This window comes from Papio anubis, chromosome 13 (assembly GCF_008728515.1).
Source record: "Papio anubis isolate 15944 chromosome 13, Panubis1.0, whole genome shotgun sequence".
Taxonomy (NCBI): domain Eukaryota; kingdom Metazoa; phylum Chordata; class Mammalia; order Primates; family Cercopithecidae; genus Papio; species Papio anubis.
In genome coordinates, this window is record NC_044988.1 from 41025034 (window position 1) to 41051406 (window position 26373).

The following is a 26373-nucleotide window of genomic DNA, read 5'->3' on the forward strand; positions in this document are numbered from 1 at the left end:
CATCTCCATCTGAGACCTTCTCAGCCTGGACTTCATTGTCCATATCACTATTAGCATTTTGGTCAAAACCATTCAACAAGTCTCTAAGAAGCCCCAAACTTTCCCAAATCTTCCTGCCTTCTAAGCCCTCCGAAATGTTCCAACCACTGCCTATTACCAGTTCCAAAGTTGCTTCCACATTTTCAAGCATCTTTATAGCAGTGCCCCACCACCTCAGTACCAATTTATTACATTAATTAAATAAATATCTGAGACTGGGTAATTTATCAGGGAAAGATGTTTAATTGACTCACAGTTTCACGTGGCTGGGGAGGCCTCAGGAAACTTGCAATCATGGTAGGAAGGGAAGCAGTCATCTTCTTTGCAAGGCAGCAGAAGAGAGAATCATGTGAAGGAGGAAGTGTCAAACACTTATAAAACCATCAGATTTTGTAAGAACTCACTCACTATCATGAGAAAGGCACGGGGGAAACTGACACCATGATCGAATCACCTCCCTCCCTCGACATGTGGTGATTACAATTCAGGGTGAGATTTGGGTGGGGACACAGAGCCAAATCATATTACCATCCAATATGGATATTTTTGGTGTGAGGTGGACAAGAGAATTCTAATCTTAGGATCTGGAAAATTCTGGTGAAGTGAGTAATAGCTCACTAAAATGAAAACCAGCCTTCATAAATGGTGATATAAGTAAAGAAATTCAAAGACATTTCCAAGTTTCTTGTTTACCTGAATATAGATATAGTTGAGAAGATGTGTCTCCAATCCAACATATTGGAGGATTGGTAGTACAATGATCATTTGCTAACTTTTTCTTTGCCTGTATCAAAATTCCCTTCTTTATTTTTAGGAATAGTCAATTTCATGACTCTCTGCCTTTGAAAATTAAATAAAAGAAGGCATAATAGAAAACTTTTATCTGCATCTCTGGATACTGAAACATGGGGACTTTACTTAGACTTGACCAACTGGATGCCCCGCTGGGACTTTGTTAAGCAAGTGATGCAAAGGTATAAAAACAGAAAAGAGATGGGTGGTCATATTTGATTCTCACTGGTGATGGTATTACTAGGCAATAATGGTGGGGGCAGGCCAAACTTTCTTGGTGCTATTCATACTTTGATTTGTATCCAGTGGTGGCATCTGTCCAGTTAATCAGTCAGCTCTGTTGCCAGCAACTAAGAAACTCTAATGATATAGTACATATTAAAAGGAAATTTAGAAAGTATATAACAAAAAGAAATTTAGAAAGACATACAAGAGTAGTTGTGAACATTGTCTCACAATCTGGATTCCTTAACTTTACAAACAGCTCTAAAACATCTATGATAACTAGTCTATAGGAGTTCAGTGAAAGCTCACATCTTACTACATGACAGCTATAATTGCATGCTAAGTCACATCCAGTTGTTTAAAAACCTGATGATCTACTGTATAAATACCATTCAAAGACTGATAAATCTTTTACTTCTTTCAGGATGTCATCACATAATGGAGTTGGATTTCAGCTTGATTTTGTTTCATTTTAGGTAGTTTGCTATTTCTGGTAGTAAATTTTAAATTATAGATATTTGTTAGGATAATGCTAGCTTCTGTAACAAAATCACATGCAGTTGCAATAAGATAGAAGTTTATTTTTCATTGACATAAATTTCAAAGTTTGTGTTCCTGATAAGAGTAGGTCTGTCTTCCAAAGAGTGATTCAGGGATCCTGAATTTTTTCTTCTGGGCTCTCTCTTTTTCAATGCCCATCTAGGTTAAGGAAAAATAATTGTAAGTCATAACATATGGAAAGCTTTTATATTTAAGACCTGGACACAATACAAGCTAATATTCTACTAGCCATATTTTAGGCTTATGACCCCATCTAACTGCAAAATGGTTGAGAAATATAATTTAGTTGTGGTTGTGTTCTCAGAAAGAAAAGAAGACTGGTTTGAAGAAGAGCCTACCAGTATACATCACGTATTGATTCTATGACAGTCTCTTACCCTATAGTCAGAATGAGCAATTAAAAATGCAAATACACACATGTAACTCTCTAAACCTAAAGTATTTTCTTTTATTCCATTGCCTTCCACATAAATTCTAAGCTCAATAACATTATATAAAATTCACTAAGGTCAAGATTCTTCTAATTTCTTTAACCTTGATCGTGAGTGTATAGGAAACTTCAGCCATGCAAAACTGATTCTACAAATTTGCAACCTATGTTCTCAAACCTGGCCTACTGTATATAGTATTACTTCTATCTGAAATGACTTGATATTCCATATTATCTGATTAACTTCAATTTGTTCTTCATATCTTAATTCAGAATCATGTAATCTAGCAAACATACCTTCCTTTTCTATTGCACCCATACAATTTACACCACATTATACAATTGTCCCTGTGATGAGATAGAATGATTACTTTATGAATATACCTGAGCTTTCTCTTCTTCCTATCAACTAAAGAGGATTCTCAGTTTATGTCAATTTCCCTTGCTCCTCTCTGAGATAGAATGTTACCAACCAATAATAGCTCTATAGGCTTTTGTCAATAAAGTCAGAAGTATGTGGGAGAGTTGGGCAGGAAAAATGCCAAATGGATAGATTCTTCCAAGATTATCAGAGAGAAAGGAAGATAATATCATCACTCAAATGCCAATAGGTGATAGATAGAAGACATAGCATGTAATAAAAGCAGCAAATGTGAAAGGGTAGGGAAGATATGGAGGCAAGAAAATAATTATGAATTTGATATATGAGGAAAGAGAAACCTTGAAGAGATGAGGGCTTTAGAAGGAAAGATATTGGTGTTCCCCATGTTTATGGAGGTTTCTTCAAGAACATGGAAGGGAAGTAAGTATGAGAATCAAGTTAGTATAGTGTTCCTTTTAAAGAGGAACCATTCTGCAACTGATCTACACATGGAATGTTACTTTGCCTAGGAGCATTAAGGAGAGCTATAAGAAAGATTGAAACTAGATTCCCCAAACTAGCTTTACATATAATATTGCTGATGTTTAGCTAATTCTAATGTATATTTTCCATCTGGATTAGAAATAATGGGGTACAATTTGTGACTCAGCATCATCTTTAAATCCAAACAAGTGAAAACTCAGAATCTTAAGTAATTAATTATAACTATGGAAAGACTTTCTGTTTCCATCTAACTCTAAAGCCTTCCTTTATTTCTAAATCAAATGCAGTTAATTTTATGATACATCTCTCGTTGTCTAACATCTTTCATTTAAGGAACTAAAAATTTGTATGGAGATAAGGTCTCTCCTAATGTTAATCTGAGAAAACTGGGCATGGCCTTCTAGACTGAGAGAAGAGTGTGGCTGAATAATAAACCTCGTTCTTTCAGGCCTTGATTCTCTCTCTCATGTTTATAGAATCTCTAATAGTAACTATTATTTGCAATGCCTTTGTAATGTATTCTGCCATGTTAATTCTATTTCCCAGTAAATATTATTATAATACAAGGTTAAATTTTTATGAGTGTGATGAAATGTGGTTTTTTTTATTAGCATGACAATATAGTCTACTTAAGAAAGAAGATGGTTTATTTCCCTTCTTGTCTTGGACATAGCCAAAGCTTCAAATCTAAAGTATGAAATGCATAACTTTCATGTTATAGATCACATGAAATGAAAAATTTGTCTGGCTATTACTCACTTTCCAATTTCTGATTTTTCCATCTAAGAATTTGAACATCTTGAGTATGAATTGATATATAATTGAAAAAGAAACAAGAGCCTTCTTTTCCTATTCAGAGCCTCTGATTTTGTATATAATATAATCTTAAGTTATTTCTCATTAGCATAAAGCCAATATTCAAAATCTTATTTATTGAGATAAGTTACTAGTTTAGATGATTAGCTAACAAGGAAATAAAAAATACGAGAAAATTCATTTTATTAACTACTGACTTTTTTGAAAATAATTATGAGAAAACTATAGAGAATCACTACCTTGTCATCAATCACCTAACAGAGTTTGATCTATAATGATGAGACTATAATGATGACATTATTTGGTGCTATAAGCTAATAGAAGAAGAAGTTTATATATACGTATATGTTTACGTGTGTATATACATATATATATGTTTATGTGTGTATATACATTTATATTTTAAGAACCTCTCCAGCAAATTTTTTGACATTCCCATATTCTCTAATATGTTTAAGTATTATATAACTGTACAATGTATAATTAATAAAATATTTCTTTTCTATTAAATATGTCTGTTAAAAGCTTTATAATGCCTCACTCTAGTTGATCTCACGCATTATCAAAATGTTTAAAAAGATTGGAATAACGAGATCTTCCTTTGACTATTTCCTATTTCTTTTAAGTTGTTAAATAAATTCTTTGTATGTCCATTATTATAATATGCCTTATCACAAAAAATAACCAAAATAATTGTTATAGATTTGATGGTTTTTAAAATTTACTTTGAAGAAAATTTAATAATATATTATTAATTAACTTACCCAAATACAATTCCACTGTTAAAAAGAATTACAAAAATTTTATATTAACATCAAAGAGAAAACTGAGAGCTAGTGATATTACAGTAGTACTATATTCAATAAAATCCAAAGGTTAATTTTTTTAAAAAAAGATAACATGAAAGTGTCTTTCTTTAGTAAATTTTCATAACACTGCTAATGTACAATGAAGCTGCTAAATAGCAGAGCTGAGTACATCTTAGATTGATATTTGCTGGAAAATGGATAATGTACTAAATGAGAAAGTTTATTATGTTCAGGCTTTAACATCAGACAACCTTGGTACTGAGTGTTGGCTTTACCATCTCATTCAGTTTTCATTAATTTAACAAATACTTCCTTGAGCACTGCCATATACATACCATAACCTATAACAGAGGTAATTGAAATGATTGTGAGCAAATCCCAACAAAATTCTTGTTATTTATGTTCTCTAGACATCAGTTTGTCATAAAAATTTTAATTATAATAATTATAGTATATTACGTTTTAAAATAATAAAATTATTCCTTGCATGACTAATCTATTAACATATACAAAATTTTGCTGATAAGAATAATGTTATAGAAAAGGATTTCACACATCCTAGACATCAAATACTTGCAGAGTTAAAGTTGAATTACATTTAAACAATGAGATTCAGACCACTCTGCTAAAAATAAGCAATTAAAAATGATTTGCAGTAAAAATAAATGAATTTATTTCCCAAGTCTAATAATGAATGGACAGCAGAAAAAATACTAGCCTGATATAAGTATAAGTGTATATGCATACATATAGGTGTATTTGTGTATATATGTATACAAACATTTATATGTTGTACATAGATATATAACTTTTTTACTCCATTTTGATTGTTTTGCCTTACACATTTTTTTATGCATGTAAGGTCAGTAGAAAACATCATCCTAAATCAGAGAAGTTAAGAAGTTTGACCAAGAATATGCAATACACACCTAGTGAGTTGTCAGGAATTGAACCTAATTTTAATCTGATTCAAAAGTCCTTGCCTTTTATACTATGCCACTCAAACAGTAATGACAGTTGTGGTATTATTTGACTTTCAAACACTTGTTGTCACATAGATCCGACATTTGGGAATGGTCTCAAATGGCTGTAAGTACAGTAAGCAACTGGAAATCAACAAGAGGCCATAGGCAAGTACAAAAAATCAATATTAGAAAGGTATGACAAACTGTTCCTATACCTTTATTTAGTTAACTCTTTTCTTCTACTGCCAAACATACCCACTACTAAGGAATTGTACCACTAGCTGACGGCCAAACTTTTCCTCATGGTGTCTTCTGTGTACCTCTCTGAAGTGCTTGTTACATCATATTTCCTTCTTATGGTATGCTTTCCAGTTCATGGCAAACAGAACACCACCACAAGGGCTTAAAAAAAGTGATAAAGGCATTTTAATTAAAAACCAAAAAGAATCTTCTAAGTGAAAAAAGCCACTGTGATACAACAGAGAACCATAGTCCCTGTCCTCACACAAGTGACATTGTGGGGGATGTTATATACTAAACAAGTAATTAAAAATGAAGTGGTATGGCCAATAAAAGAGGAATAAATGTAATGAAATGAGGGCATAAAAAGGTACTTAATCTACATTAGGTAGAAAGGCTACATTAGATAGAAAGAATAAATATAAAAGGTTATTAACAATGGGAAGGGGCATGCTGGAGGGAAGGATGTCTCCAGATAAAAATACATTATGTTCAAAGGCTCTCACAATGAGGAAACAGGACACTGCAGTCAAGATCTAACCCTCTGAGTCCAAGCACTGAGAATGAAGACTTGTGTGTAAAGTTGCAGAAAAAGCAAGAAGCTAGAGTATGCAGGACCTTGAAACTATGTTAAAAATTTTGCTCTTACAGGCAAAGTAAATTTATTTCACAGTTTTAAGGATTGTATTAATAAACTTTAAAATAAAATTTTAAAAACCCAACTGCTTTGGTAAATAGTTTGGAGAAATAAATGGTGAATGTGATGGCACCAAGTCAAAGAGTATTGCTTCTTAAGTTTCTTGGGGAGAAATAGTTCTGTACTGTGTGAACATTTTTTAGGGTGAGAGAGCTTAGGAGATTCATGATTTTCAGGTGTGTCAACATAGATACTCTTTTCCCATATGTGAAGGTCACATTTTTTTCATGCAAGGAACCCAGTGATGGCCTAGCATCCAAACATTAGTAAAAATACAAGTGAAGAATTCTAGTTTAAAGTATATAAATACATTCTTACTATACAACCTAAAGTAGTGAGGTTATTTTGGGGAAAAGTGTGAATATAATTATCAGATAGATGAGATAAAATTTTGGTGGACCATATAGAGCGTTTGTTTTGTAATATCTGTTATCAAAACATAATATTGCATATATTATGGCTTATATATATTTTACAAATAGAATTTTTGAACTTTTTAATTTTAAGATATAAAATAGAGTAATATTTTATAAAATTTTATAAAATATAGTAATATATTTTATATCAAATATGTCTCAAACTTTTTATTTTAAGATAATTGTAGATTCACATGCAATCATATGGAATAAGACATATCTGCTATAGTCTTTGTCTGATTTTCCCTAATGGTAAAATCTTGCATAAGTATAATGCAATATCACACAAAACAAAATGACATTGACACAACCTATCTACCTGCTCAGATTTCACCAGTTTCACTTGCTCTCATTTGTATGTGCATGTACACACATTTAGTTCTAGGCAACACGTAACATTCATGACACAAAATTTTTTACAAGTATTGGTGTAACAAGCTACATGTGAACTTGATACAAATGTAACTATATGATAAAAAAGAATAATTTATAGTATGCATATCTAGGATAAAGGGAAAATCCCAAGTATAATATGCAGAGATAATATTTCAAGATAAATGTCTTTAATTTAAAATGTATGTACAAAAATCTTATTTTAAAGGAAAGATATGAATCATTATCTGTATTTTGGCATCATTATACCTTTTTTTTAATCATTTTAGAAAATGCTAGCAGGTAAAGATCCACTGATACTTTTTGCTTTCTATCTTAACATCACTGTTTAGATGAGGTTCATATATGAATTCATATTGGGTTGTTCACGTAAGAGATTTACTTGGTTTGTTTTAGTTCTCTCAGATGGAAAACATTAAAACAATGTAAACTATATTTTGGTAATTAATAAACTTTATTTTTAGAGTAATTTCAGGCTCACAGCAAAATTGAATACAGTGTACAGAGCATTCGCCACACGTATGCAATCTCTCCCAGTAAATATATCTGGCACCACAGTTGTACCTTTGTTACAATAAAATAACTCACATTCATACATCCTTATCAGCCAGAGCCAATAATTTACATTAGGGTTCAGTCTTAATTTGTACATTCTATAGGTTTGAGCAACATATCCATGTATTCATCATTATTATATTTTACAAAGCAATTTCACTATCCTAAAAATCCTCAGTACCCTGCCTATTTATCCCTCCTTCTCCAAACAACCCTTGGCAACTCCTAATCTTTTTACTGTTTTCACAGTTTTGTCCTTTCTGGAATCTCATATACATGGAATCATACAGTATGTAACTTTTTCAGATTGACTCCTTTGATTTGGTAATATTCATGTAAATTCCCTTTGTCTTTTTATGGCTAGACAGCTCATTTTTTTTAATGCTGAGTAATATTCCACTGTTTGGGTATACCACAGTTTACTTATACATTTGCCTACTGAAGGACATCTTGTTTGGTTACAAATTTGGGCAATTGTAAATAAAGCTGCTATTAACATCTGTAGACAGGTTTTTGTGAGGATGTAAGTTTTCAAGTCATTTGGACAAATGCCAAGGAGTGTGATCATTGTATTTTAGGGTAAGAGTATGTTTATATTTGGCAGAAATGGCCAAAGGGTCTTCCAAAGTGGCTCTACTATTTTGTATTTCCACCAGCAAATAAAAGTATCTGTTGCTCCATGTCCTCCCCAGCATTTAGTGGTGTCAGTTTTCTGGATTTTAGCCATTGTAATATGTTTATATTGGTATTTTTAGTTGTTTTAATTTATAATTACTTAATGACATGTAATGTGGAACATGATTTTATATGCTTATTTGCCATCTGTATATCTTCTTTGTTGCAGTATCAGTTCAGGTCTTGTGTACATTTTTTAATCAGTCTATTTATTTTCTTATTGTTGAGTTTTAAGAGTTGTTTGTATATTTTAGAAAGCAGGGATTTTTTTTCTCCAATGTGTTTTTTGCAAATATTTTACCTCAGTTTGTGGCTTGTCTTTCCATTCTCTTGACACTGTGTTTTACAGAGCAGGCATTTTTAATTTTAATAAAGTCCTCGTTATCAATTCTTCGTTTCACAGGTTGTATATTGGATGCTGGATCTAAAAAGTCATTGCTATTCCCAGAGTTATTTAGAGTTTTCTCCCTGAATGGGTATTCTGTAGGCAACATACAGTTGAGTCTTGTTTTTTTGGTTCATTCTGACAATCTCTGGTCTATACAAGAGATTTGTATCCAAGTATTTAACTATCTTTGTTTTGTAGACAATGTGTAGAAACCAAACACCCTTTGCATTCATCTCACCTACCATCTTAAATCATAAGGCCAGGAAGTAGCAACAATTTATGTAGATTAAGGATTTTCAGGACTTAAAATTTAAATTAACCAAGGAAGGCCATAGATCAAATCACTGATTTAAATTCTCCTTAATTGATAAAAAATTAAAAGGTAAATATATTAGTCCATTCTCATATTGCTATAAAGAACTACCTGAGACTGGGTAGTATATAAAGAAAAGAGGTTTAATTTGCCCATAGTTCCACAGGCTGAACAGGAAACATGGCTGGGGAGGCTTCAGGAAACTTACAATTATGGCAGAAGATAAAGGAGAAGCAGGTACATCTTACATGGCTGGAGAAGAAGGAAGAGAGCAAAGTGGGAGGTGATACACGTGGTTAAACAACCAGATCTCATGAGAACTCACTCGCTATTAGGAGAACACCAAAAGGTAAATCCACCCCATGATGCAATCACCTCCCACAGGCCCTTCTTCCATCATTCAGGATTACAATTCGACATGAGATTTGAGCAGGGACACAAACTCAAACCATATCAATAAACATTTTAAAATAACATATTTGACTGCATTATCTTGAGTTGATACACTTGGAAAATTCCCATTTATAATACTTTATATTCTAGTACTTACTATGGCATTGTGTAGTTTTGACACAGTAAATACTGTATTGTAACTTTGAGAGGAGAAGGATAAGGAAAATCATCAGATGATCATTATACCTTTCCTTTTGAATAGGCATTGATCAATATTATCGCCATTGGAAAGCTAAAATCATTTTGTGTGTAAAAATTTTCAAACAATATTAAGATATTGGTATCAGAAGACTGTACATAACTTAATACCCAATTTACATGAGTTTGCACATTGCTTACAATAACCAACAGGATATTTGTTAATGTATTACATAGAATTCTTTATACATGTCTGAATGATCAGATTGATAATAAATGTTTGTAGAGAATTTTGGTTGCTATTTATACTTCCATCATCCCCTTTCCACATATTTGGGCTTTGTTAGCTGTCAATAAACTAAAGCCTTTTGCAGAAATATGACATCATAGAAACTAAATATACTGAATGTGATTTTCTGTATTATGGATATTGTGCTTGTTTATACATTTTTAGTAATTATGTGTTGCCTACAAAGTAGATAATAGAGGTAACAGATATAGATTTTTGTTCAAAACAGATGGATAAAAGCCATATAACTCTTAAGGTAAAGGCATCTAGATGTTACTAAGTTAAGAAACTGATTTATAGATATATTTTTTTAGAACCCAGAAATGTAAGTCAGGAGAAATACATTATTCATTTCTTCTTATAAGGCTATTTTGCATAACTACTTATAAAATGTTTAAGCTTTCATTGTTACAGGGGAAAATATACTCTTTTTTGAAAATCATGCAATAAAAATGAGTCTATTGACATCAATTTTTGTACAGGAATAGATGCTTCTGCCACTGCTTGAGGTTAAAAGTAGTTTTAAAATGGCACAATTTTTCACTTTTCTATTAAATGATGTCAGTATTTTGATATTAACTTTAAGTTGGTAAAGTTAAGCTATTTAGTAAATTATGATATTAGTGATTTTTCTTTATTTTTTCCAACTATGGCTGATTACCTGAGTTATAAGATGGAGGAAAAATAATATAAATATTTAACCAAATATAGTTAACTATTTGAATGCTGGTGATTCATATTAGCATTTCTATTGTGATAGATAGTTTCTATAAATAGAATATTTTAATTACACTTTATTATGAGATCTGAATGACAGTGTAACACTAATAACTATATTTCTCCCCTTCACTGTTAATTCTACCAGCTATTTTTTTCTTGACTTTTTTGCAATAGGGTGGAACCTGAATCCTCTAGTAGCTTAATAAAAACTGTTTGAATTCAATGGAGGCCTTATAAAGAAACATATTTATCAGAAGAAGTCAGGTAGGAGGCAAACAGACTGAGATCTGGGGGTCTTCAAGGACCAAAAACATATCTTACAAAAGTTATATAAAAGTAACAAATATAGTATTTGACAAAAAATCAATGTTTAATAAATATTTAAATAATTGGATATTAAGTGCTCAGGAAATTATTTAATAGAATTGTACAATTAAGGTCTATTGATACCATAATTTGACCTAGACTGTCACCAGAGGGATTATGAATCTGAAATCTAAGTAATATGTTTTATAGTTAACTCAAAAATTCTATGGTGCTGTGGCTGATACAGCCAGCAGCCGCAGCAAACAGTCCTTTGTAGTCTGTGAAGATGGAGAAGACAGACACTTCACTGGTCTCCTAATCCTCCTACTTCTGGTGCTTTAACAAAATTTTTTAAATGCTGAAAATTTTAAGAAATTCTACACCTTTCTTCCCTAGTCCCTAGTGGAATATCTAGTTTCTCAACACAACAATATTAGTTGACCTAAATTGGTGATGACAAGGAAACAAGCAAGCAAACAAACAAAAACACTAATGGGATGCTTCCAGAAAATAATACATTTATTGTTGATAAACATATTCTGAAACTCAGAAAGAAATTCTCCTTAAAACTATAAGAAATAGGATGGAGAATCTAAAAATGTTAATACCATAAAGCTGGATTTCAATTAATATAGGATTTTAAGAGTTAAATATTTGAAAGTTCAATAACAATATGATTAAACAGAGGGTAAGATTAGGAAGACACAATGTTCATCAAAGAAATTAACACATTATTTAAGGATTAACAATTATGCCCCTGACACTATGTTGGCTGTTTAAATGCGTATTAGTTCATCTCCATTGATAATAGTAATATAACAATAGTATTGACAGCCTTATTCTGAATTGAAAAATAATATATGAAAACTATTTCTTGCTTACAGCTATTTGGTTAGTAAGTAGTAAAGCCGTGATGTTAATATATATACTCCCTTCAAATTATGTCCAAAATACATCCCTGCACCATGAATATAAAAATATAACTTCATTATAGGTAAAACTTTATTATAGATAAATAAGAGAGGTAGAGAAAATGTGAATATACTTCTAAGCTACATGAGTTACACACATAGTTACTAGTTCTTGTGCTTCTTATTCTTGTGCAGACTTAAAATTTCATCTGGTATCATAGTCCTCATACCTGATGGAATTCCTTTAAGATTTCTTGTACTGAAGTTCTGCTGGTAATGAATTCTTTCAGCTTTTTTAATGTCTGAAAACATCTTCATTCTCCTTTTCTTTGTTGGTGGTTTATGCTTTTATTTAACTAAACGTTTTATTTTGAGATAATTGTAGATTCATACGCAGCTATAAAATGATATAAACAAATTCCATGTATTCTTTATCATGATAAAAGAAGAACTTCAGCCAAATTAAATTTTTAGAAGTTTAATTGGGTAATGAATAATTCATGAATTGGCTAACCTCTCTAGCCATTGCAGGCTTTATTATTATTTTTTTTTTAGTAAACATGAGGTTTCACCGTGTTGGCCAGATTGGTCTCAAACTCCTGACCTCAAGTGATCCTCCTGCCTTGGCCTCCCAAGGTGCTGAGATTACAGGCATGAACCACCGCGCCTGTGCCTTTCTTTTTTCTTAATGCGCCAAAAGTTTCATCATTTTATTCTGTTCGAAGAACTTCTTCTAGCCATTCTTTAACTGTAGGTAGGCTAGAGACACATTCTTTTAACTTTCCTTCACCTGAAAATATCTGTATTTCTCCTCACTGGGTATCCAAACAACAGCTAGATTTAAAACAGAACTCTAACTCACAGTCTGCAACAATCAGTCTGGAAGGCTAAATTACAACCTGCGGCAAATGGTGCAGGAAGCCCAACCACAACTTCTGTGGCAAGCAAATCTGAACAGTCAAAACTTTAACAGCAACTGACAGGTTTCCTAATTTTTGCCCTCAATTCTAACTTAGGAACAATTGGAGAAATCTAAATATACCTTCCTAACTAACCATATAGGATGCCCTGCTCTAGTTAGCCTACCTCCACTTTCCCCATCCCAGCTGCCTCCAACCAAGGGATGTCAGAAACCATCTCTTTTTCCTCCTATAAAGCTTTCCTCCTCCGCTTGGCTTTGAATTTCTGCCAAATCCAAATGAGCTTCTGATTCCTTTGCTATAGCAAACTCTGAATAAATAGGCTTTGCTTATTCTCACTGGGCTGATCATTTATTCAAACTTCATTCTTGAAGTATAGTTCTCACAGATAAGAATTAATAGTGGACACTTGTGTTTATTTTTTTCCACACTTCAAAAATATTATACCACTTCCTCCATGTTTTCAGATGAGAAAGTTAACTGTCATTTGAATTAGCTTACTCGTGTAGGTAATGTGTTTTCCTCTTTTGCCACTTTCAAACTTTTAAACTCTTCTTTAATCTTCACATGTTAATTTTGATGCATCTACTGTGGATTTATGTGAGTTTATCCTATTTGTGGTTTTCTCAGCTTCTTTAATCTGTAGGTTTATGTATTTAACCACATTTTGGAAATTTTCAGCTAGTATTTCAGCCACTTTCTATTTCCTCGCCTTCTGAGACTTTGATGGTATGAATGTTAATTTAAAGAAATTATCCTATAGTCCTAGAGGCTCTAATATTTTTTAAGTCTACATCTTCTCTGATGTTCCAGTTGGACAAATTCTATTGATATGTTCTCAAGTTCACTGATTTTATTCTGTATCATTTTTATACCACTACTGAGCTTACCTAGTGAGGGTTCTTTCAGTATAGTGTTTTTCATCTTTACAGTTTCCATTTTATAACTCCAGTGTCTTTGCTGACATTTCCAATTTTTTAAATTTGTTTCAAGAGAATCTGTAACTTCTCATTAAAATATTTTTTAGGATGAGAGTTTTAAATCCCTTGTTAGATAATTCCACCATTTAATTTTTCTCAATGTGCATATCAGTTATTGGTCTTTTCTCATTCCAGTTGTGATTTTTCTTTTGGAATGACAGATGATTTTCTATTTTGTCCTGGACATTTTATCTCTTATGTTAAGAGACTCTGGGTCTTATTTAAATCTTTTCTTTTTTCAGTCAATTAACCTGTGTAAGTTTAATACATGGGTCTTGGCCTATTTTTGTGGGCTCTGCTTTCAATTATTTTTTAAAGCTTTTTTGTGTGTGTTATTTTAAAAGCTCTCAGTGTCAACAAATACTGTTCTCTAATGGTGCTGTGGCCGGAGGAGGTGGAAGGAGCTTCTGCAAGCCAGGCTTCCTTATGCCTCTAGATGGAGAAAGGTGGTCTCTGACCCATGAAGATGAAATCTGTTTTCTGAACTGAGCAGTTGTGGCAGTATTTTCTGGCCAAACCAGAGCCACTTCCTGCTTCGTGTCTCCCAGTGAGTAAAGAGGTACTTCAGCCCTGAGAGGTGTAGAGAACATTCGGGGTCAGATTGCATATTGTGGTAAGATTCCCCTTCCTTGTGTCCCCTGGCCACCACATGTATCTAAAGTAAGGAGGGCTGTGTCAGACCCATGGAAAGAAAAGACTTTCCAGTCTAGATATTTGTTCTGATGTGATTTTCCTGGTCAGTTCCCCGCACTGCCTGATGTTTCAACGTGAACAAATAGATCCCCAGGCCCAGAGTGGAAACAAAACCCTCTCTTTAGCTACTTAATGTTAGTGGGACTCCCATTAACCACCTTTGCCAATGCTTCTGCACACACTGGATGCTGTTGCTGTCACTGTTCTTTAATCCTAAGAGGAATAAACCTACCTGGTCACCTTCTGTTCAATTGGTGATCAGGATATGCATTTCTTTTAGAAGCCTGCCTCTAGACTCTCTGTTATTATTGAGTGGGAGCTCATAAAACTTCCTGCTATTGCATAGTCTCTCCAGTCCTGGGATCCATTACCAATTGTCTTCTTCTGTCCACCTTTAAGAGCTCTCCTTGGTTGCCTTTTCATTATTTTCATGGCTTGTAGTTGTATTTAGCAGGAAGGAGAAAGGAGGGAGAAATCTATGCCATTTTGCCCATTACCCTCTGTTTTTTGTTTGTTTGTTTGTTATTGGAATATATTTTCACTGTGTATAGAATTTTAGGTTAACTAATTTTTTTTTCTTCAGATCTTTGTAGATGTTGGTCTTTGTTTCCTTTGTTTCTAATCATAAACCTGTTGTTAAATCTTATCCTTTTTTGTTTGTCATAATGCAGTCTTTGCTGCTTTTAACATTTTTATTTATTTTTTAAGGAAGTAATTTATTGTGAGATTTTGGTATAGTTTTTTCGTGTTTCTTTTGTTTGTATGTTGTTGATATTCTTAGATTTATGGCTTCAAAGTTTTATCATATTGGAAATTTTCCACCTATATATTTTTCAAATATTTTTTGTATATCCCTTGTGTTCTTCAGCTACTTCATTTACACTTAATTTAGGCTGCTTGAAGTTGTCCTATTGCTCATTCTTCAGTACTACTAGTTTATTATTTTGTTAATTTTTCTCTTTTTTTACTTTTGGATAGTTTCTTTGGGTATGTCTTTGACTTCAGTAAACATTTCATCTGAATTATTTACTCTGCAGTTAATCTCATCCCATGAAATTTTCATTTTAGGCATTCAGGCATTTCAGGCATTTCTGTTTGTTTCTTTCTTTTTCTGTTTTTTTTTTTAAATTCTAGATTAGATTTCTTAACCAGTCTCAGATTATATTCTTATATCTGCTAACAAATCCAATTCTGCCCTAAATATGATATTATCAGTAGAGTTATTTGACATTTCCAGCAAAAATATGCCATCTAATAAAATATCTAAAAGTTAATACAAAAATCTGTACAGATTGCAACTGACAATAGCTTTGAAGGAAAAAAAAACAATTGCCACTCTGGGAAATCAGTCCTAGAGTTTGCTGCCTATACCTTTGTCTTCTAATGAAACAGCTTCTATTTAAACAAAACAATTCTCTATCAACATATTAATATTCAAATGATGCATTCATATAGAGAGCTTTCAGTGGCACATATTTGCACTGTTGTCGTACTCCATTTAAATGTATGCTCTAAGCAGCCTTAGGGAAACACCATTTTCCAACATTCTAATTTGCAAGGTTTTCGGAGAGTATGTTTATACGTTAAACTGAACATCCCATTACACAGTTTAAAAGTGTTATTAAAAGATGCATGTCCTCAATAAATGAAGTATAATATCCATGGAGGGGGTGGTAAAGAAGAAATAACATATTAAAATTATGACTTGATAGTCACAATTCTTGCTGTTTCTATATGTTCCATTATATTTTTGGTGCAAGTGTTACCAGAATGTGAAATTATTCTGACTTTTAATTGCTGGGTGGAAAAATAAAAGGATTGGGGAAGAAGTAGAAGAAACATTTACCTTGGACTGATGCCATGATTTAAAAAAGAAGTATTCATTTAATATCTTGAGAATGGGCTCTGCTTTTCAAGTTTATATCAGGGTATATTTGTAAATATAATTCTTCATAATGTGAAACTTGGGCATAATCTTTCTTGACTTTTGGAGCACCTAGAGGAATTTGAGAAGGCATGTCCTTTGAGCTTTTGGAATTATTTAAAATAGCTCTTTGCAATCAGTCTTCAATAAAAAGAATCATTATATTATCACGGGGTGTGATAAAAAATGAAAAGTTGTTATTTTTAATGCTATTTACTATAGGATGAATTGTCTACATCTAAAAATAAACTGTTGTTTATTATACACAAATTTCCCCTATGTCACATTACCATACCTTGTTGATACTGCTGAAAGAAGCAATACTGAGGATTTTAATGGTGTTCATAAATGTAGCTTGTGTTTTACTCCTTTAAACATTTTCTTTTGATTATAGCTATGTAATCAAAACATGAAAATAGTAATGAAATAGCTTATTATGTTTTAATATAGTAAGGTTGTACTATAAGGTTCATTTCTTAAAGGGATTTCTAAAAGGTGAGAGCACTGATATAAGAAATAAATTAAAAGTCATTTCTGGTTTCATAATTCACCAGAATCATTCATTTCCTCCTGAATTCACTTAATATTTTAGGGAACCAAGTGAATTACAAAGTCCCTGGAGATTTCACAGGTTTCCCTGTTACTGTTGTAAAATATATGATTTTTCAAACTTAGGGAAAATATGGAATAATTTTAAAACTAGAGAAGCAAAATGTTTATGTAGTGTTTCCAAAATGTTTTCTATCTGCTTTTATATCTCAAACATATATTTTAAATTAATTGGGATTCATGTGAAAACAAATATTTTATGCATATGTACCATTAGATGACTGTGCATATTTTTTCCTTAGATTTCCCGAGGTAACTTATCATGATGTCATGGACCAGAAAGAATCTTGTCTATTCTCCTATAATCTTAGCTGCTGCAATTTTTTATGAAATACTCTAATACTCCATTGAATGCATTGCCATATGTCTCAGTCTCTGGGGTGGGTGAAACATACGTACAGACATATATACAAATAGTTTCTGTCTAAAGCTTTGGAGATTTTTCTTTCTTGCATTCCAGTACATCATTTATTTTCCGGGGCAGGATAAAGGAGTTTCCTTTAGATTTCAAGTGATTTTCTGAATTTTAGAATCTTCAATTAAATGAAATCTAATTAATATGCTTTTACAATGTGTTTTACTGTTTTGTTTACTACTTATTCACTTACACTTTGGAGGGTAATAGAAATGGTATAGTACAACCATTGATAATAATCAATTGGTTACTAATAAAATTTGCTTTGACATGTAGGCATGGGTTTGGCCTCAATTTCAGTGGACTTTACTTATATGAAAAAATTAAAATGTCTTTTTATTTTAGCCCTATATTATTAATGTATGCCACTTTTCATAAAGGGAGATGGTACAAAGCCAATGCACAATCATTTTTATGTTATATAAAACATATAAATTTGCTAGTTTTCTGGTTTTGACCTTTAAAATATCCAACTGCAGACAAAGAAAAACATATTTTCAAATGAAGAATATATTTTACGTTAATTGTATGTAAATTATAAGGAACTAAAAATTATTTATTTTGTTCATAATTAGTATTCACTCATAACATTAATCGTTAATGACTTGCACTTATAAGGTAAATTAAGATATAAGCCTTACTATTTATTCATTTTAACAACTCAAGCCTAAAATTTCCTGTCACAATCATTATTTTATTTTTAGAAGAATATCTCTTCAAAAACTATCAAAATAATAGGGACAGGAAGCAGGGAAATTCTGGGCAGAAGAGGGTGGGTCCCCAGCAAGGATCCCACCCTCAACTCTGAACCGCAGTCCAAAGGGAGGGACATGCATTCCTGTTTTCCCTCTGCAATGTGGCCTTTTCCAAAACCACCCATGGCCCACCCGGCCCCCCATCCTGTGCCCACAAAAACTTAGGCTCCACAGGCAGAGAAAGCAGAGAAGAGGAGAAGCAGCTGGACGTCAGAGACTAGGAGACCTTAGAGAGATGCAGCTTGACCTCAGAGGAAGGGCTTGAAGGTGTTGCTTTGGAGAGGAGTCCTACAAGGGATAGCCAGACTCCAGGGGAAGATCAGCTTCCTGCTCCATCCACTTTACAGCTCTTCTTCCCGCCGAGAGCCACTTTCTTCAGCAATAAAATCTTCCACATTCACCACCCTTCAATTTGTTTGAGCGTCCTGACTTTTTCTGGATGCCAAACAAGAGCTTGGGTGCCACAGGTGCGGATGCTAAAGGCTGTCACACTGACCCTCTGCCCTCACTGGCAGACAGCAACTGCCTCAGGTGAAAAGGCAGAGGGCCCACTGAGCTTTTTAACACTTAGCAGTCTGCGTAAGGCCAAGCTTATAAAAGCACTGTAACGCAAGCCCTCTGGAGTTTCAGGGGTCTCAGGTACTCCACCCTAGCTGCTGCCATGGGTAAAAGGGAGTTTTGCTCAGGCTGGCACCCAAAAGCACTCACACCGTTCCTGCACCCTCTGATCTGCACGTTCCCACCCAGAGGGGTCGAGTGTTAAGGGTTCCAGTGAGTGGACTTTGCCTCAGCCAGTGCCAAAGTGGCCGGCTAGTCCAAGCGCCCACACTCCAGTTCTCCCTGGCAAAGGGGTCAGGGAAAATTCACTGCTATAAAAACTCATCAGAAAGAGATAGAGTGACAAAACGTAATTTGGATAATGTAGTGAATATTTAAAAAATATTTCTTACCCAATAATATGATGTTTTATTCTAGAGCATGCTAATTACTATTTTTTAGTATTGTCAGGCAACCTGTGAAAATACTGTACACTTCTGCAAAATTTTTCTTATTGCACTAATTATTTACTAATTTTGTTTCAAGGCAGGAAATAATTTGTGTTCATTAAATGTCAAATTGGTTATTGAATGTTATTCCAAAAAGTTAAATGTGTTCCATCTTGCACATCTATATTTGGAGAATCCTATTTATTCCCATTGATATTACTAGGTGCTGCCACTGTTATTATTGCAGATATCTTGTCACCACAGTTGGAAGAAATTCTATGAGAATATATAATAAATATAATGATGAATGAATTTGTCTTGCGGGACCTTATTCCAAATCCACAGAAAGACTAATGATGTGATTCAGAATGCCATCAACGCAGCTGCTAAATATTATACATAAGAATTGTACTCAACATTGTACATAAGAATAAACACATAAGAATCAGTTTGGCGAAAGTACCACTTCTTTGAGTTTGTAATGCTTAAATTTGGAAAAATACGGAGTAGTTTTAAAACTAACTAGAAGAGCAAAACTATGTTTATATGATATATAACGGTAAATTTTATCTGTCTGTTTTCATGTGTCAAGCATATATTTTTAAATTAATGGGGATGCATGTGAAAGCAAATAGTTTATGCATCTGTACCCTTATATAATCTTGGATCTCAGTTATTTAGTTTTCCTGAGGAAACCTATTGTGATGTAATGAGCCAGAACTAATTTCATAAGCAAGATAAAATCTCTCCTTTAACCTGCACTGTGTATAACCACCAAAATTAACTTCAGGAGCTCATGAACTTCACAATTGTAATTTCTTCTTAAAAAGATATATACAGTATTGCAGATGGTGCAATATATTGACCCAAATAAAATAAGTATTTTAATGTGGACAATCAGTGACTAATAAATACATTATTGGGGGTACTTTGCTTAACTTCACCTTTGACATATATGTAACAAAATGTGATTTCCTAATAGCTTCTAAAATTTTATGCATATTTTGATCACTACAGGTTCTCAAGGTAGATAGGTTGTGCAATTTGTAAGTATACGTTTTATACAATAGATTTTTTATACTTTATTATGCCACATTTTGTGATGGTTAACTTTACGTTTCAACTTGACTGAATTAAGTAATACCCAGATAGCTGGTGAAGCGTTATTTTCAAATATATCTGTGATGGTGTTTCCGGAAGAGACTGACATTTGAATCAGTGTACTGGGTAAGCAATATCTGCTCTCACCCAGTGTGAGGGGGCACCATCCAATCAGTTAAGGGTCTAGATAAGACAAAAAGGCAGAGGAAAGTTGATTCATACTCTTTTTTTCTGAAGCTGAGATACCCTTCTTCTCCTGCCCTTGGATATCAGAATTCCGACATCTATGACCTCTGGACTCTGGAGTTTGCACCAACCACTACCCAGTTTCTCTGGCTTTGATCTACGACTGAGAATTATGCCATCATCTTCCTTGGTTCTGAGGCCTTTGCACCTTGTCTGAGCCATGCTACCAGCTTCTGTGGCTCTCCAGCTTGCAGATGACCTCTCATGGGACTTTTCAACCTTCTTAATTGCATGAAGTAATTCACCTAGTAAATCTCCTCTCATATATCCATCTATAGCTATATCATATCTATCTGTCTGTCTATCTATCTATCTATCTATCTATCTATCTATCTATCTATCTATCACTTCTCTCTCTCTCTCCTATTGTTCTGTCTCTCTGAAGGACCCTGACTAATGGGATCTGGATATTGATGTTCAAACTATTTTTAAACAGTTTGTTCAAGCACTTTGGCAAACTACTTACTTAAAAATTACTGTAAAGACAATTTAATAAAATTACTAAACTGTTAAAGTTAGTGAGGTGAGATCCAGAGAAGTTATGGGGCTTCCTCTGTTACATAGCTACCTGGGCAGGGGTGGGGAGAGTCCAGTATCAGATCACAGGTTTCCTGATGAATAGGCAAATTTTCTTACACTTATTTCTCACAAGTAGCATTCCCCATAAGGTAAAATTTACTTTTTAAAAAATCTCCCATTATTTGCATTTTTAAAGTAATATTTTACTTATATTTAGTGAGATGGATTTAAAAAAAAAAAACAAAAAACCTTTGCCTCAATGGAGAAACTGTGCCTGTTAATACAAATAAAAAGGTTTGGAAAGGCTATTTATATTTTCCCTAAGCAAGTTTAATAGATTTAGTCTCAGTAATTTTTTTTTTTCTGTAACATAAAACCAATCTCATCTATTCTCACAAGCCAAATTCTTAACCTCTTTGTAAGCATAAAACCACTTGATGGGTATCTGCTTATTTTCCTTTCTATTCTTTCTTTCAAGCATCTTGGATAATGAGTTTTCCATTAGATTATAAAATATTGAAGATTTTCATTGTGCTTTGTCTGAACTTTTTCAACTTTTCTTTTCGGATTTCTCAGACACTGTTTTTCCTCTTTTTTTTTTTTTTTTTCCTCTCTTCTAACCTGTCACTTCATAGAGCTCTATTAACAAGTAGGTAATCAGCAATCGAAATACTCTCCCAAATAGATCTGAATTTCATATGTCAACTTCAATTTCACTCCCACATATTTTCCCAAAAGCTGTCATGAAGCCAGTTTTACTGCATTACTTAACAGGAATAGGAATAGGAGTAAAAACAACTTGAGAGATATATTTTATTGGACATTATATGTTGATAAACTATAGGCTGGGAATACTTTATTTCTGAGAAAATAGTAATTATTTTTGTTTTTACTTTTCAAGCAGGGGGTAAAGAACCTAATGTTTATTGAATCTCTAATGCATGTAGAGTTTATGTTATGATTCATACTATGATTTCATTAAGTCCCCCCAAAAACATGGTGAGGTCATTTACATGTAAGAAAACTGAAGCTCAGGTTTTTAAGAAACTTATTTAAGAATACAATCTGGCAAATGACTTACTAGAATGGACAGGAGAGAAACTGTCAAAGATAAATTGCACTGTGTGATGATCACAAGCTTAATAACCTGTGGAGTGTTTAATTCATCAAAGTTAAGCTTTAGATTGAGATTTATCATGAAGTCTGACAAAGACTTAACTAGAAATGAGAATCAATAGGTTGATAAAATGTAGATCTCATTTGTCAAGAAACTATTACTTTCCACGTTTAAATGGAGAATCAGTTAGCTTAAATTTCTGTCATTATTACCATAATATAGGGATAGATACATTTAGATCAACTAGTAAAAACAACAAAGCATTGGATCTTAGGAGAAAGGCAGATTTACCTACTGACAAGGAGATAGGCTTTGAGGACCAAGGTGAGGCAGAAAGGGTAAATAGTAATCACTAGAACCTAGCATGAATTTTCTTAAATAGATGTCATATTGTACTGACCACATATTGGTTACAAAGAATAAAAGGTGAAAAAAATTCAACAAATGTGAATGATCACTCGTTACAAATTGGTAAATAAATAGAAAAAAAATGAGTTTATTAAGAACATTTACATAAGCTGATTCAGTTGAATAAATATAACTAGGGAGTACTGGCTAATAGATTAGACTTAATTTTTCAGGGTAACTCTAATGGGGATTTCCATGACTGTATCTTTGTCCTGCCTTTGTCAGGCTTACAAAATAAATACATGGACAAATAAATACATATCTCATTAAATCTATAGAAGATATACAATTGGGAAGGAAAACAAGTATATTGGATAATATAATCAGAATCCAAAATATATCATAGAGTCTATAAATAATCTATTCATTCAGTGAGAAAGCATACTAATTAGACTTAAAGTTTATTTCTGAACTTTTGCCTTAAGTATATTTATAGAAAAACAATTGAAGACTTGTAAATCTGCAGGCCACTTATATTTTTCTATTTCTGAAGTATATGCCAATCCACACTAAGATCAGAGGGATAAAAATACATTTTTCTGATATACAAACAATAGAATTTGATAATTTTTCCTTGATTTTGAGTTGCAACTCTTTTAATAAAACTAAAGTTTCCTCATTTGTCCTTGACACTCAACTTGAGAAAATGTACATTGTTATGTGAAGCATTACATCTCTTCTGTAAAATGAGGGAACTAAAGATAAGAGCAGTTAACTATCATATAGAAATTTTGCTTGTGATTGATGTGACAGAATTTTGATTTTGGTTTAAGTTGATTTGGAACCAATATCTGGATTCTACTTGGACTATGTAAGAAACTCAGACCTAACAAAAAATAAGTATTGCAGAGAAAATAAGAGAAAAGTTTAGCTTAATGTGTTGAGAATATTATCTTGTCTTTTGATTGGGAGAAGTATACATCTCTTCATATGTCAAAAAATATTTCTGAGAAGCATTAGCCCTTTACAGCAAAAAACACAAAATAAAAATAAAAAGTCCTTTAGTCTCACTCAAAGAGGCCAATTTTTATTAAAGTCTACAACTCTTTTGCAGAATTACTCCCAGAACTCTGTATCAGTATTATCTTTACTCTTCTCCTCTTCCTCTATCTAAACCAAGCATCATCAATTTTATAGGTAAAGACAGAACACTTTTTCTCTGAATGGCATTATTTTTAAAATTTCATCTAATTACAGATTATACGACTTGCCACATGCTGTATTCCACCATTTTAAAATCTACTTTCAATGTGTATAACTATGTTATAATGTCTCATAAAAATAAAAATTTCATATTATTAACTAATATAAATATATATAATTTAGCACTATGAATATTTAAATTATTAGCTAGCATGAAAATCTGTCTTATTTTCTTCTATTGAAAAATATATGCAACATTACAAAAGACAAATAAAAGAACTGCATGTGAATCTCTTTGAAAGTTAAGGAATAGTTTTTGTGAGTACATGTTTAGGTGTGTATATATGTATGTTTGTTCATCTATATGTACATGTACAAGCAAATAAAATGTCTGTGAGCAGATAAGTATGCATTTACATAATACAAGTTCTTATCAAGAATTTGCAAAGATATGATATGAGGCTGCAAGACGCAAGGAGAAAAGTATAGGTTTTGGAATTAGGTGAGTTAAATTTAAGAAGCAATTTCATAATTTACCACTAATCAAATTCTGGTAAGTTTCCAATACATCACTGAGTGATATCTTCTTCAGAGTATTATTGTGACTATTAAATGAAATGTTACACATGAATTATATTGCATATAAAGTAAAATGCTTTGATTTAAACGTTACTGATCCTGAATATTTGTAACATCCAGTAATATTTTCCTGCCATTATACTCTTTTGCCTGTTTGTTGATTTTGCAATTTTTTTCAGTCTCACATAACTATTTATTTTACACACAGCAAAGTTATTCTTTAGCAGTAGGCAGAGAGAGAGAGGTGGTATCCAGGGCAGATTGTTGTGTCCAGCATTTTAAATAAGAAGAATTTTAAATAGAAAAAATTAACAGACAATAAAGAAATAATAAACATTTTATTACATACTTGCTGCCAAAATAGCAGAGTATTTCTAAATTTGTATGAATACTTTTCCCATAAGTCATTGATAAAATCTGAAGAAATAGCAATTTTTAACGTTTTGACTGGATGACATGATAGACGACAGATAGATAGATAGATAGATAGATAGATAGATAGATAGATAGATATAAATAATAAGTAGACAGAATGTTCTGTCAGTATTTTTATTCTCATTATGATTTCTTCTTTAAGCATCTTTAAAGAGTGAGCTATTTGCAAGAACAATTCTTATTTTTCAGAGGGGAAAATAAAAGCATCTAGAATTTTATGTTGCATTCTCGGAACTTTACTAGTAGTTGATAATAGAGCTAGAACAAATTTTGACAATTATACAAAATATTATTTCTGTTCAAAATAAACATGATCAGTATTTTTTTTTTTTCTTTTGAGACGGAGTCTCGCTCTGTCGCCCAAGCTGGAGAGCAGTGGCGCGATCTCTGCTCACTGCAACCTCCGCCTGTCAGGTTCAAGCAATTTTCCTGCCTCAGCCTCCCAAGTAGCTGAGACTACAGGCACGTGCCACACATGATCAGTATTTTTAAAAGAATTCAGTCGGATTCAGTCCATAGCTTCCCTAAAGGAAGTCTAAAGAAAAAATATTGTACGGTAAGATATGATGTCAACAAGTACGTAGAAAAAGACATAGTTTCTCTTTCTTATTCTTTGCTCACCGTGGAACATACCAAAGAACCTCTTATAAAATAGGTGGTAACATTCACTCACAAGGCAAACCAGACTCCAACTTACAGTCTCAACTAAAGACTGCACATCTGGATAAAAACCAAACGCTGAGCAGAATAAGTTCATTGGAAAATACTTCCTTTCTATAGTGCTAAAAAGACTACTTGATATATGTTCTCTGAAAATACTTCTTCAAACACACTGGCTAAGCTTAACTAAATAATGTCTAGGCCATGCTACTCCCATAATTATTGATAGCAGGATAAAGAAAAAAGAGTCATTAAAGTATGTTTTCATTAGGAAAATAAAATTATGCTTTCCTGATTACCTCATCTTGCTGCCCATTCATATGTCCTGTTCCTTTTTAATGTTTGCTCATTAAGAATGCAGAGTGTTCACTTCCCAGAGCTTCCGTTTATCTCTAGCTAACATAGATAACTCATATTCCTAAATAACAAGACTCAGAGCCCTTGTATTCCATGTTCAAGTAATAGGAGCATAAAAATTCAATTGTATTAATATTTTTGGAAGAGATTTAAACCACACTATGATTAGTTAACAAAGACAGTTACTGTATAATGAAAGGAAAATTGCTCTTATCGAATTAGTTGATTTTTTTTTCTAATTATAACACTGCAGGTGTTTATATCTACAGATTGCATTGGTAGGATAATTAGGTCCAGCAAGTATGTGAATTGTGTTAGGTTAAATTAGCTTATCACCGGATAGGAACTTAATGAAGTGGAAATATCTTTCCAGGCAGTGCCTGAATCATCAGAGGTTGTAATGACTACTTAATATGATGTTAAGAAATAACAAGTTTAAATTAGGAGATAGAATTGCTTTAGGACAAATGTCATTCTTTAAAAGACTCTTATTTTTCTTTTGGGAAACGTAAATCAAGTGATTAATGGTG

General features: G+C 32.7%; 1 long non-coding RNA gene across 1 annotated transcript in view; it reads right to left on the reverse strand.

Annotated features, from left to right (window-relative positions):
* Positions 1 to 273: 273 nt before the first annotated feature.
* Positions 274 to 26373, reverse strand: part of LOC103878333 — an 81582-nt gene continuing 55482 nt past the window's right edge. The window contains exon 3 of the long non-coding RNA XR_002517598.2: positions 274 to 359. This is a non-coding gene — a long non-coding RNA (uncharacterized LOC103878333). The remainder of the gene's footprint in view (positions 360 to 26373) is intronic.